General features: G+C 37.7%; 1 protein-coding gene across 1 annotated transcript in view; it reads left to right on the top strand.

Moving 5' to 3' along the window:
* The window catches only part of OSBPL3 (oxysterol binding protein like 3), a 94,782-nt gene that overhangs the window by 28,498 nt on the left and 53,250 nt on the right, over nucleotides 1-13,034 (top strand). The gene's annotated exons all lie outside the window — the stretch shown is intronic.

Below are 13,034 nucleotides of genomic sequence, written 5' to 3'. Positions count from 1 at the left end.
CTGGCTGTGTGTGGGGTGCTCTAGCTGTGCTGTATGGGCCATTCACTTAAGAGTTGGACTCGATGATGCTTGTGGCTCCCTTCCATGATTCTATGATTTTTATTGTCACTTGTGAGAATATAATTTCATGTTTTTCAGTTACATAACTATGCATCACATTTTATTTAACCTATAACCCAAAAATCTGATCATAACATGCTGGATATGATGTATGCATTTAAAACACAAAGGCATTGTCATAGAAAAAAACAAATGTGCATATTAAGACTTGATTAGGAAAGGATCATTAACAATTGAACAAGGTGCTAGTATCACTGCAGATGTGAGATATAGAGAGCATGAATATCAATATGCATATACTTTGCATATGTACTGGAAATAAAGCAGCTTTACGACCACCAAGAATTATGGCGTTTGCCATGGAAAATGGTGCAGAAGTTCTTAGCCTGATGAATGGAATACAGCTGCTGAAGGTGTATTTGGTAGAGAGGAAACTTGCATTCCACCTGAGTCTCCACCTGAGGCATGTGGCACACTGATGGATCTAAGTACAGTGGCCAGCTCAGAAAGCCCACGGGATGCAGGTGTTGAGTGAAATGATCAGATCTGTTGAGATGAGATTCTGCGGTGACTTGGAGCTAAGGGGCTTCTGCCTTGGCTTCCAAATGCTCTCTGTCATGAGTGTACTCTAATAGGCAGTGACCTCTAATTGCCTTTCGGCTTTGCAGCATCAAGCTGCTACTGCTACAAATGACAATTAGTAAAATTCCTCTCATTAGACTGGTGTTTGAGAACAAGGGGTAACATGATAGAAAGTGCAGGATAAGGAGGACGTACTTTCCTTTATAAAGACTATTTTATTGGTGCATGTGTTTGCATTTCAGAGTACTCTGAAATGATTGTGAAAACCAGCATTGTTGCTATTTATTTGTTTAAGTTAGCACTGGAAAAGAAGTTCTGGTTCAGTATGTTACAGGCAAGATCAAATGGAAGTGGTTTTGGACAAACCATGGTAACGCAATTTGAACTGTTTGCTTTCATGTGATTTATTTCATTTACTACCTGTGAAATACCCTGTTTCTGTGCATGTGGACGTGAAGGCTGATTATTCTAAGTGGATGCTGTTGAAATGTCTTGCTGCTTGCTTAGGTGAAGAAAAGTCAAGCCTCTAGCGTTCATGGAATTGGTTCTGAGTATAAAAAAAAAAAACAGTGGTTGTTTATGTACAAAATGTTAATTGTTACTCTGCTCTGTTCAGACATAACTAATGTGTGACTTAATTTAGATACATTAACTGAGAATCATTGCATTCACATGGAAAGTAATGCATTTGTCACATGTATTTACTTTCTCATGCTTAATGCATGATGTCCAATTTGACAATTCCTGCATTTGTTGGTGACTTTAAGCTTCTTAGATTTGCTGTGTAAGGTGGTTAAACTGCTGCTTTTAACTTCTAAGTGCCTCATGCTTTTTCCATGTCCTTGTCTAGCTCTAGCAAAATATCCCAGGCAAGGGGAATGGGGCAGGGAGGAAGACGTAGAGAAATTGAGTTGTGAATGTTTGAAGTGGCAACAGATGTGAACTCTGTTCAAGAAGTTTGTGAAGTTCCCAAGCAAAATTCATACGAAGTCAGACTCCTCTGCACAAGGCAGCAAAAGCAGTGCATTGCAGCATTTATTGAAAGCTCAAAGTATTTTAAAGCCCTGTTTTCTGTATTTGTATAAACAACTTGCAAGAACAAACTACAGACTTTTCAAAATTAGTTGCTGGGTGCCATAGGGAGTAAGGCAAATGTACATTCCAGTTGTGGGAATAATATTGAAATTCTGAATAGATTGGTGATTGGTAGTAGGTCAGAATTTGTATGTCTGGGAATGCTATCATTTGTGTGAAAGGAAAATATGAGGTATGAAAACTTTTACTACAGTTTTGTGTCAGTCTAAATGAGCTTCATTTTAGGATGGAATCAGCTTTCACTGGATGCTGTTCAGAGTCTGGCATGTAACTCCCATTTGTCCCACTTTCAAAATCTTTGTTCAAAAACCTAGTGATGCTGAAAGGAGAAAAATATAAGAGAAATCAGAATCTTTTTCTCCAAACAATTCAATAACCTTTTTGTATTTGACACACTTGCACACATAAAAATGCAAATAATTTGTACTTCCTAAATGAGCTGGTATGTGGCTCTAATTAGCATTTTAATTCAATTGGCCAAAATGAAGAGGTGGAATACAGAACCAGGTGCTCAAAAAATGTTTTTTGGTATTTTCTTGATTTCCACCTTTCAAAAGTATGATACCCATTTAGCATAATAAACGATAAGTGATCTATTCCTGAAATCATCTCTCTTGTGATGCAAATGATACTGGAGTGTGGCAGGAGATCCTGCTTGTTTTGTCACTATGTTTTATTGTTTAATACTGACTTGAAGCAGTGATCACCCCTACTGTTCATCTGCCTAACTGGTGTTATAACATCACATTAGAGAACAATTTTTCAGCATCTCACTCTGGGAACAATGTGGCAATAGTTTCAAAACCACCTATTTTATTTTTCTTATTGTTAGTGTGAGTTTTCTGCTCTGGAAGATCGTTATAATAAGGGACATCACGGGGCTGGTGAGCAGTCAGGTGAGTCAGCAGGCTTGAGAACGACAGTCTGAAATAGGAGCAGACACCTTGTTTGTTTGCTGCTAGGACAGACAGTGGACTGATTTTCTTATTTTCTGAATATGGAAGAGAGTACTGTAAAACTGAATATGCTGCTGATGTAACTTCTCCAAATGTAATCCTTCCAACTGCCATTGGGCATTCCAAGATTAATTTTTTAATGTGATGTTCCATGTAAATACATGTTATTTTGGTGTAACATCAGTGAAAATTTGGTTTTTGTAATGTTTTATGATATGATCTCAAAAACAGTATAACATAATGTTAGGAGATTCAGTTCAATGGTTCTGTTTTAACTGACTGAATTGCACAGGTGCATTTTTTTCTAAAGGACAGTTGAGTTATGACAATACTGTCCGCAAATGTCAAGTTTTCTGGTCAAGACTTGATGAAAACTTTGTGCATAGAGTTTCAATATGGAACAGCCTTTGAAAAGACAATTTCATGTCAAAAGTGCAATTTTATGTTATATGCTTTGTAGAGGTGTTTTCCTCCTTTATGCATTCTGTATTTTGTAATGTTAAAAAGATGTCCTTGAATAGGTTTCTCTAACCTTTTTTGCTAAAAGTATCACTTGATGGCAAAATTGTGGAAAACGCATTCTATGAAAGATGAATATCAGTAAAAGTTAAGGAAAAAAATATGTAGGTCAGCAGGGGTGAAGTAGGTGTGAGTGCCATCTGTTAAGAAAATAGCTTTCAGTATTATGTTTCCTGCAACTTCATATGTTGTTATTTTAGACACTTAGAAAAAAAAGAAACCAAACCTTTTAGTGCCTTCCTCTAAGAAATTGCTTTTTTCTATTTTCCTTTCCAGAAATTCATCAAGAGCATTATATGAAATAAGAATGCACTTTATGCACTAATCATAATTAACTACAGGTTACAGGTGTTGTAAGTCTTGATGGTCTAGCAAAACCAGTGCTACATGCTGGCATTTTAGAAACAAACACAAAACTGATGAGAGATTGGGAGGAGAGTAGAGAGATAGAAGGCAAAGACCAAGAACAGTGGAACTCTTCTAATATTAAGCTGTTCAAGGGGAATCTACATCACTTATAAACACTTCTGTTTATTGCTGCTTTTATAGCATGTAATTAAAATCCACATTGTTAGTTGCAGGTCAAGTATAACCAACCTCAAAAGTGCTATGAAGCAACCAAGATGCTAGACTGTACACATATAAAATTCTTCACATTGTTGTCTGCCTTCTCTATGGCCTGTTTGCCGTGACTGGAGCTGAAGAAAAAATGAATGTACTCATTAGAAATAAAAGATATGGATAGTTAAGTTGTAGCACCCTTTTGCTAAGCTCTTTGTAAATTATTCATATTGCTGAGGCATCCTAATTAAAACTGTCCATCTTTTAAACCTCTAAAAATAATTGAGAATGAGAGCATAGTTTAGGCTTTTTTAATCACCCAGAATTTCATTTGTTTTTAATTAAATTCAAATAAATATCTGCTAGCTTGCACTAACTTGAATCTAAATTGAAAACCAGAGGCAGAGTATCTTTTTCAGAACTGTCTGGATCAGTTGATAATAACACACTTTCCACTTTCTTGACTACAAGTTGGTGATGACCACCCCTTCGTTTTGGCCAAAGCAGAGTATGTTAACTACTCCTGTGGCAAATGGCACTCCACTGAAGTGGATTAGGGAGGAATGCTGTGATTTATTTATTTTTTGTAAATATTTTTTTTAAAAGTTTCCTTAATTTTTGACAGGGGAAGTACTGATCTCAAGAAAAGGGACAGTAACTTGCTTGGGAGCAAGAATTTCTTTCATTACTTCAGCAGTTTTAAAAAGTGAATATGAATTTGAACTCTAAACTATCAGTAGAGACACTGAGCTGCTACTGAGACCTGTAAAAGTTCTCATCAGTTTTGTTTTAACTGAGCTCTGTTGGTGGGGTAGGTCATATTTTTTACATTTGGATGTCATACTATAGTAGGCTTATATAAGCAAACTTAGTGCATTAAAACTCTCCATATATTCCTTGTTCTGGGTTGTCTGTAATAGAGTCTTAATTGAAGCTTTCTTTTTTGGCCCATTTCCAAATTTGCTTTTAGATTTTGTACCCTTGTAGCTAGGCAGAGGCAGGACAAGATCTGACATGGAAGCACTCACTCCAAAATGGATCTTCTGTTCTTCCCAAATATGGGTGCTACTTCTGCAGCTTTGTGTTTGCTTTCTTCCCTTTTCAAAGTTCTCTTAGGAACTCTGTCCATGTTGCGCCTCTATGGTAACCCTAGCTGGATTTATCTTCCCCTCCAGCATTTCGGAACTTGAGGAGATGATGGTGGGATCGTATCATTTGAGGTGGGGAAAGGATCTCTTTTATGGTCTGTTTCCTGTTCAAGAGCTTCCATGTCAGCTACTCAGAGACCCTCACCTCTAGCCTGCATCTTTTTGGCTGACCCAGCTATTGTGATTGATACTTCCCCATGTCATATTAATTAGGCAAAACATTGCATGTAATCATTCAGATTTATAGTCTGAATTCCCACATCTTACATCTCTCTGCTTTTAGATCTCTTTCAGTTCATCTTTATCCTATTCCATGAGGATAATGTTGCAGAAAACTCGATCCCTGGAACCTCTTTTCTGGTTCCCATTGTCAGGGTGTTCATTACAATCATAAATATGAATGGATTTAAGAGCAGCTGTGATGTAGAATCTTCCAAGAGGATGGTTCACTGCATCTGTGACTCACGGTTCCTGTCACCTGCATATATGTACACATGTGATATGTGTTTCCAAGCAACAGGACAGTTGCAGTCTGTCATCATCATGCTGTCTGTCCTTGAAGAGCTCCAGCCAAAACCTTAACATTTTTAATTTGTATTTAAATCAAACACATTTCTGGAAGAGATTTAGATTAGGAAGAAATTCTTTACTGTGAGGTTGGTGAGGCACTGGAACAGGTTGCCCAGAGAAGTTGTGGATGCTTCATGCCTGGAAGTGTTCAAGGCCAGGTTGCATGGGGCTCTGAGCAACCTGGTCTCATGGAAGGTGTCCCTGACCATGGCAGAGGGGTTGGAACTAGATTATCTTTAAGGTCCCTTCCAGCCTAAGCCATTTGATGATTCTGTGATTCTATGTATACTTTTTTCCTTAATAGCAGCTTTTTTTTTTTTTTTTTTAATTTGAAAACTTGGAATTAACAAACTTTTGCGTTTTAGCATTAATAACAAAAATACTTAGCACTTGTAGTACTAATTGTCCTCAGTATAATTTATATATAATTGTTTCCTACAACACATCTCTAAAGTGTCAACATTTATCTACACATTGAGTATTCAGAAATACAGTGTTAGGAGGTAGTGACCCCTTGTCTAAGGTGATGTTAGAAGGTGTTAACACTGATCTGCTAACAACTACTTGCCCTTGTTTGGAATATTACAGACCTCTTTTGATGGTTCAAGCTGTCTTAATATGAAAGACCTTCTGTAAAGAAATAATCTGCATAATATTTAAAAGAAAGCTGTAGTGGTACATTTGTAAATACTAATGTGAAGTACACTGGAAAAGGTGTCTTGGAATGGACTTAGAGACAGAAGCCTCTAAAGATAAATTAAGTCGATCAAGAAGAAATGTGACATTTTAATAACTCGTGGTCATTACACTGTATAAAATGGGTAAACAAATTTCTGTGTATCCTAGGAAGAACTGATCTTGTTACCACGGTTATTAAAGTTAATGAGATTTAAATTTTGAGGTAATAGGCCTGCTTGTAAAGGAGAAATACTAAACATTCTCAAAAGGAAGTGCTGTTCCCTTTGTACCTTTTTTTCTTTTAATAATTAAGTGACATACACAAGACAAATGACAATTCCAGTGTATCATGGGAAAACAGATATCTGGGACGGGCATCCAAATGCACTTTAAAGTTGGACTTGATGATCCTTGTGTGTCCCTTCCAACTCAGAATATTCTGTAAAATCTGTGGGATCTGTGAAGTGGTTTGGGGTTTTTGGTTGTTTTGGTTTTTTGGGGTTTTTTTTGGTTAGGGTTTTTTTAGAAAGTAGATGATGCCAAAGTGTGAAACAACACATCAAAAAGGGCAAAGTAGTTTTGTTGGATCCTGCTACTTTTTAATGAGCATGTCTAGCTCTCCTGCATGAAATAAAGAATCTCTGTGTTGTGTTTGCTGTTCATACACCCCTCATGATGTTTTTCTTCAGACTTCGGTGAGAATCATTTCTGGGACACCAAAACTCTTCCAGCGTTTCTATTTGCTGTTCTACCTGAACCCAGAGATGACTGGGTTTGGGTTTCTTTCTCCATAGTTACACCAATTATGCCAGCTGGTTTAATAAAATATATTGTTTTATATTAGCTTTGGTAGATTTGGGCATCTCACAGCATTATGCAGTTTATCAGGTCACAAAGAGACTATCTGAATCAATGTTACACATATGCCTTCAATGACTTGACAGAAAAGTGATGTCTTCCTCTTGATGTGCAGGCAGTGCTGTCTTCAGATCTTGACTACATGCTGGCAGACTGACAGATATTTTCAGAACTAACATTGTGCCTATCACAACCAAATCCAGGAAAACAAACACTGTGTATTTCAGTAACATTTTAGCGATAATGACTGCAGTTTTGAAAAGGAATAAGCCTTGGGGCACTGTGAAGTAGCATTGTTTTAGTGAACAAAGCAAAGAGCAGTAGTAAGTGCACAAAAATGAAAGACAACCAAGCTCCTGCCAAATGTTTCCCACTCTGGGATGTTAGCACTACGAAAAGGGCCTTTTCAAGGTTTTTAGTACAGACTGTATAGTGATGTGCCATGTGCCTGTTATTTTCTTTACTGAAAATTATAATAAGCTTGACTCTTTTTTCTATTGCCTGATCATCCTTTGTAAGGTTTTCTCTAGATGAACAGCACTTTTGGTGCAAACAGACTCACTACTGCGTTGTTATTTGAGGACTGAGGACTGTCAACCTCCTTAGCACTGCTGTATGCAGTGTTCCTCCTCCCAGCAATTGGATTTGATCACAGCTGTTGTTTGCTGCTCCACCCTCTTGACAGGAAGACTGTGGACCTCTCTGTTACTGGATCACAAAATGTTTCTTGTGGTCCTCCAGCTTTCGGTTTATCAGTTGAGTGTTCAGTCATGCTAAGAACTGGAAGGGGGCATGTGGAACCCCCTCAGTCTAGCAGCTTGTGCTAGCAAGTGCTCTGTTACCAGGCAAGACCTAGGCGAAGCTCTTTCTTAAAGGGGCAAGGAGAGAAGAATTATTAATTAGTTAAGATGTGACTGTGAGATAGGTCAGTCCTGTTAGTTATGATTCTCAACTGCGATTGAAAGTTGAGTGGAAAAGGTGGTATGACAGCTGACTAATTACTGTAATAACACTGCCATTACTGCATGTATTTTTCTGCATCACTAGTCACCAAGATTTTTAATTTATCTATTAGAACATATACGCAGTAAGTTTTTTTATAGAAGTGCAATCTATCACAGATCTCCTGGGGGGATGGAAACAGTGTCAAGATTATGCATTTAAAATGAATCGTGTCGTGTGCAGTATTATAGTCACTTTCTATGGCGGTTGTCAGGAAAAGGTGGTATTTTTATATGTATTCATATTTCAGGATGCCGAATGACCTATTCCTAAATTTATATAAGATTTTTCTAATGTAAGGATTGAATTATCTGCCCCAAGGGTTAGTGAAACAGCAAATATTTGTTTTGCTTCAGGAGAGTCTAATTAGACTTAACATTGAAGGATGTTCTTTGATGCCTTTCTTCGGATGTATTCTACTGGATTGTTTCTGGGGTTTTGTTTTGTGGTTGTGTTTTGGTTTTGTTTTTTTCTTTTGCTTTCTGTGCAATGGAACATACAGGATTTTCTTTCATCAAGTTGATGAACATTACACATGATAAGCAATCTGGTGTTAAATGCGGTATATTTGTTGTTTGTCTAGCTTTTTCCCTTTTTCTCTCTTTGTCTTTCTTGATTAGACAACTAGGAGAGTTTTGTTTGAATTACATTTTCCTTTTTTGGGTCACTGAAATAGCATGATTAATTGCTACAATAGCCTTCCTAAGGAGGCAGGCTGAATGAAACTGTTTCTTTGCATCTCGGACTACTTCAGAGTAGTATTTGTTTATGGCTGATGAAAGCATCTGCTCAAGAAAGGTTACGACTTTGGCGAGCACTTATCTGATGGAGAGCAGTTCTGAAATGCTTCCTGTTATTGTTAGTCTTCCTAAGCTGTTTGAACTTTTGCTTTCAAAGATAGATTTAATAACCTAGTTGTTTTAAACTGTTTTATGTTTGTTTCTGCAAGTTTCCTTTTGTAAAGAGAACAGCTAGCGACAGAACAGAATTTGTGCGCTTTAACCTTGAATAGAACGAATCTTATGGTAATTCAGGAACAGCAAATACCTGCCTTGAAAAGACATCTCCCATGCTTGTACGTGGTGTATCTGTAGTCTATAAATAATTCTTTCCTATTTTGAGCCAGATGAGACACCAGAATAGATTAAAGCTGGCAAATTGAAGTATAACAGAGAAAGACATGAAAGCAATACTTGGAAAAGATTATTGCTTTGTTTATCCAGGCAAACATGAGTTAATGTAATTTAATAATAGCTACAGAGCAAAGGTTTCAGCACAAATTCTTTTTTAATTCTGTGAAAGTCGCTCAATGTTGCTTGCAACTCTGATTTGGATTGCTCAGTTCTGTGCTTGCTGTACCCACCTGACTCTCATCAGGCTTTCTGCTGTTCCTATTCTTCTATCCACAAAACCTTAATTGACTACAGTTATAGAATGAGATGTACGCTTCCAGTTTTGTTGCTCAAAATCTCTACAGTGTTCCTTCACTGCTAAATCAGCTCTGAAGCAGCTGTTAAGACTTTATTTTTCTTCCAGAACCATAGCAAAAATAATTGCCCAATGTTAATTTTTTTTTACTGCAGTTTTACATATTTCTTTTCTGAATTTTGCTTTCTCTTCTTTTGTGAGATGTGGAAAATCTTGGATTTTTCTGTAAGCTTATTGCTTAGAGAGTTGTGAGAGATGAAACATGATACTGAGAGGCTGCTTTGAACCCTTGCAATTTAAAAGGTTTGAGGACAACCTGGGATGGTACTTTAAAATAAAAAAAAAGGTATTACTGTTTTACATAATATCGTATGTTTACATTAGCTTTAATTGATGCAGAATAAGGCTCTTAGTAACAGATGATAAGTAGAGATAAGTGCTGTTTATGGGTTTAGGATGTAGTAGCTGTAAGTAATATTTGATATTCATGTATTCTTACTTGGTTAAAATGCACCTGGTGAGGTCATTTGCAGAAGTACTCTTGTCCTACTTTTGCAGCTGTTGACTTTATAGCCAAGAATTAGGACAATACTTAGCTGTACTGTGAAAACTACTGTCCTAAATTTATTTAGTTTTGCCTCAGCCCCACACCTTTGATTTATCTTTTTGGAGTAGACCAAAGTGGCTTTGTGTGCTCCAGAGAAATGTGTGAAGAAATATAGTTCTGAGGCCATCCTGTGGCATGAAGAGGAGCAAATTGTAAAGAACCTGAAGCGATTGTGTCATGATGACCTCAAAACATCAACTTTAGTTGCAATCTTAGCTTAGTTAGCATAACACTGATTTTATGCCTGCTTTAAACTTGCAATTGCTCTTGTACCTGGTGGCCTTAAGTTCCACAGGTAATGTAAAATATCAGTTGCCCTCAAGAGGCCCGATCACTGCTGCTGGAAGCCAGAATGTGAAAGTCAACTTGGGATGCAGGATCAGTGTTTTCTCACCTTCCTGGAAGAATAAGTGACTCAATAGTTGAAGAGCAGCCACAGGGACGTTTTTGTCTTCCTGAAGAGAATGTTGAAAGAGGAGTACAAAGTAGTTGCTGGAGCATGTAGCAGTTTTCACGAAGGAGTTGTGGCCATGATCATTATTCACATACACTTTCATGTTTAGATCTGGAAGTCTCAAGGTAATAAGTTAAATTACTGGGAAACAGTAATAAAATAAAGCATTGTGGAGAGGGCATATTTCACTCCTGCGTTTTTCAGGGTTGGTAACAAAAGCCTTTCCTTCAGCCCATGCAGTAATGAATTTGAAGGAATAAAGGAAAATTCAAAAGCCCAATTTTGGAAGCAGACTGACAAAATCCTTCAGGTGCTCTCTGCCAAATTTACCCCACCTGTCTCCTACTCCTGGTTTAGTAGTGAGTCATCTTCAGCTCATTTGAATTCTGGAAAAGTGCCCATCTCGCTCTTTTTGTTTCCAAAAGGACAAATGACAATGCCTTCGGAGATCTTAAGTACTTACTTTCTTAGGTGGTGTAAGTCTGTGTATATATGATGTCAATGTTAGTGTGTAGAACAGTGCAGCAAAAGTGGATCCTTTAGTCATCCAGTTAAAGGTGAAGAGCCAACATCGACCCCTGGATGAGACTAGTCAGGACTAACTCTAGTCAGGTGTTATAGGCTTAATGCTTTTGAGCACTGGATGCGCTCTTGGAGCATATTTAATCCAAAAGGGATTTGGTTTCCATGTTCTAAGATTGCCCTGCAGTTGAAACCCAAATGGATTGCAGTTAAAGTGCCCCTCTGCTCTGTCCTAAAATGGTAATGTAGCCAAACCTTAACTTCATTTGGACTACACACAAAAACATGATGATAGTAATACTCCCCTAATTATATGGCTTCTCTTTGTGCCAAAGTCCATGAGACCTCTGGTTGTTTTGAGTTACTTGTCAATACACAACTATTGTGCTGTGTGTTCAAACAGACAAAGGGCATTGTATATCTTAAATGTAGTGTGTCCTGGAGATATACCTGCAAGGTACTGATGGCAGTAATTTTCAGTGCATTTTGCTGCAAATTAGAGCCTGTTTCTTGCCATGAACTATGCCAGTCATTGCCAAAATGCTAGATAGCCACCAATGAAAGCTGTAACAAGGTGCTCATTCTGAATATGGAGCAGTGAAGAGGAGAGGTTATCTAAGCAAACAGTGTGTCCCGAAAGTAAAGCACTTGTTGCCTGGTACTTTCAAGGGGGTATCTGAACAACGAGTTTACAGGAAGAGTGTTTCTGTTTCTGCTATGAATATTTGACCTCTGTTTGTTAATACAGATATTACCATTCAACTATTTTGCTAAATGAAGCTTGCAAGTAAGGAAGGAAGTTATCTTTTATACTTATTCCGCATTTAAAAAACTGAGATACTTCTAAAACTGTTTTAAAAAAAATGAAGTGAGGTAAATCTAAACCTGTTAAAAGTCTGTAATGAAATGCCACACAAATTAATATTCCAGATAGGAAGCGAATATACCTTCTCCAAAATGCACTACTCCTAATCTCAGTCATAATTTCAATATAAAGTCCACGTGCTGGGCCCAAATCATGCAGACCTTGCTATCACATTGCTGTTCTGTTTTCTTCGGCCTTGCCTCGTGCTCCTGGCTTTGCAGCTGTCTGATGGTTCCTGGAATATTTGCCAAGCTGACTCACCAGTGGAAGGGCCCCAGGAGAGCTCTCACCTCACTTGGGGAGGCTGGGGCTGTATCATTACTGTTGCTGAGCACGGATTTGCTCTGGTGGTAAGACAGTATTTCTAACTAGGTAAAGTAAATGCCATAGAGACCGTGTTTCAGGTGAAAAGAGGGCATGTTGATGGAAATGTTACGGCGAACTGTATTGCGAGAAAGGCAGTGTAGATTGGAAAAGGTCTGTGTTCAGAAGTTGGATGCTTCAGACTACAGCCATAGGGAGAGAGGTTTTTTGCTGCAGAGTGTTATCTTCATCTTAAATATAGCACCTGGTTTTAATTGTGTGTTCTGGGCTTGGTTTTTTTGTCTGTGGCCTTTGATCTGATTTTTTTTGGTTGGTTGGTTGGTTTTTTTTAAAAGGGAAATGAGTTCTTAAAACATCTAAAGTGTTTTACTAGGGATCTGAAAATGCTACTTCTCTCAGAATAGGTTTTTAAGCCTCTTCAAGAAAAAATGAATGGCAAACTTCAATAAACAGTGATCCTAGTTCAGGACTGTTGTGACAGTGCAAGCAAGAGAATTGTGAAGTAGTGCCTCCAGTTTTGGAAATGAAATTTCCCTTTTCTTTGTGTAAACTCCCTTACCTTCCTCACCTTTCTCATTAGTGCTTCTTGGACTCTTTCTAATTGCAAATTCCTTGCCTGAGACAATAAAATTCAAAGTGATATACAATTTATACAGCTTCTCTGCCACCCCAAGTTTTGGAAAGCATCACCCTCTTTTCATATCCTCTGCTTGTTTTTTTTTAAAAAATATGCAGTTACCATGACAACTCTTGCCCACACTGGAAATCTGTTATTGCAAGTTTCTGGCATGGCTTTTATTTCCAT

The sequence above is a fragment of the Neopelma chrysocephalum genome, unplaced genomic scaffold, assembly GCF_003984885.1.
Source record: "Neopelma chrysocephalum unplaced genomic scaffold, ASM398488v2 Primary Assembly neopelma1_26, whole genome shotgun sequence".
Lineage (NCBI taxonomy): Eukaryota > Metazoa > Chordata > Aves > Passeriformes > Pipridae > Neopelma > Neopelma chrysocephalum.
Note: the sequence above shows the minus strand (reverse complement) of the source record. Positions and strands in the feature narration are given on the sequence as shown.